The following is a 1,957-nucleotide window of genomic DNA, read 5'->3' on the forward strand; positions in this document are numbered from 1 at the left end:
CTGGCTGTTTTTCAGACCCCCCCCCCCCCCCCCCCCTTTTTTTTTTCTTATTGTTTTTCCATAGTATGAAAGTCAGTAGGGGCCATCAAATATTTGGCTACCCACATTCTTCAAAATATCTTATTTTATGTTTAACATGAGAACGAAAATCCTACAGGTTTGGAACAACTTGAGTCAGTAAATGATGACAAAATTTAAATTTTTGAGTGAACTGTCACTTTAAATCAAACAGTGACTTCACTTATTGGGCACAAAATCCTAAAAAGAAGACCCCCAAATTAACAGTTTAAATTGAATATTTCTTCTGTTCTCCATGCATCTTTTTGCATTTTTGAAAGTTAATGACACCAAGGGATATTTCTAGCTAGGTTTACTATGCTATTAAAGGAATATCCTGCAGATATAAATGAGGAATTATCAAACTTTAAGAAAACATCTAAATATACAATTTATTGATATATAATACATTTAAATGTATAAAATATTATATAACAATATTACATTAAAGGGGTCATATGATTATTTTTCAAATACTGTACATTATTGTAGGTCCTCTATGCCCCGCCTCTCTCAAACGCTTCGTTTTCTACAAATTCCCTCCTTCCGACAAGCGCAGTCTGCTCTGATTGGCCAGCTGACCCAGTGCATTGTGATTGGCCGAACACCGCAAGCACTCGTTGGAAATGTAACGCCCCTTACCATAATCGCGAGCTTCATCTTTCAAAACAAATGTAAAGACAGAGCCCGAAAGGGGAACAGAGTCGCGTGACAGACACAGTGATGAAGCTGGTATGTGTTTGCAGTACACAAGCCACGGTTAAGACAGCTGACTCCACATTGATGTGACCCCCTCTCCCTCTCTCTCCCTCTCTCTCGCTCTGTCTCTCTCTCGCGAGCGCGCTCTCTCTCGCTCTGTCTCTCGCTCGCTCACACACACACACACAAACACACACACACACACATGATGCGCAAAACTCAGCATTTGAACAGTCAATAGCAAATACTTAAACTAATAACAAAACAGTAGCTGATTCAGAAGCGCCAGATTGTCATAGCAAAGTCAGAATTACCTCCTCTCCTAGGTTCACGAAACGGTCGTCCATAAAATGCATTGCTGTTCTGTTGTAAGTAATCTTAAAGATTCCTAAATGCATCTACTTCTGGAAGGCCAATTAAGTGCTTTTGCTTTCGCCTAGAAACACAGCGTCTCCCTGACATGGCTGCTTCAACACTAACTGCGGGTACTGAAACCACGCCTTCTTTCTTTGCGTGCACATTTGGGCGGCATTATGCTAATATTTCCACATAGTGAGGTAGATATGTGGGGGCGTGTTAGAACGAGCCGTTTTAGGGGGGCGTGGCAGAGTCTTAACTTTGATAAAGAATATCTCTTTGGTTTTGAGACTTTAGTCTTTGCAACTTCAGGGATCTTATCTATGCACAATCAGCTTGTAACACTCCAAAGAGAAAGAAAAACTTGAAATCGCATCATATGACCCCTTTAAAACATTCAATATTTTAAATAAACAATTTATTATTGGTCACTACAATGGTGTGATGCTTTTGAATGTTTCCTTTAACGTTTTTGTCTTTCTGCTGTTCACATTTAGCTGAAAGTGTTAACTGGCAGACTTCACTGTGACAACTTATTTATCCAATATAGCGGGGCACATTGTCACAAAAGTGCTTTTATCTTTCTTCTGCTATAACAGAGGAAATGTACAATTCATTCAAGGTATGTGCCTACATGAAATTTACTTTAAAAAAACCCACCCTGAGCAATATTTACTGGACTAAAAAGTGTAGCAACAAGCGCAGTCTCCCTATTTAAATGCCTAATTCGGGTTTGCACAAAACGTTACTCTATAGTTGTATCGTATTTTCTTACGTAAAAAGGAGGATCTTTAGACTATTTTGGCTTATATAAAGGATTTCAGCATGTTCACCTGTAGTACCT

The sequence above is a fragment of the Sinocyclocheilus grahami genome, unplaced genomic scaffold (genome assembly GCF_001515645.1).
Source record: "Sinocyclocheilus grahami isolate Dianchi unplaced genomic scaffold, SAMN03320097.WGS_v1.1 scaffold406.1, whole genome shotgun sequence".
NCBI lineage: Eukaryota > Metazoa > Chordata > Actinopteri > Cypriniformes > Cyprinidae > Sinocyclocheilus > Sinocyclocheilus grahami.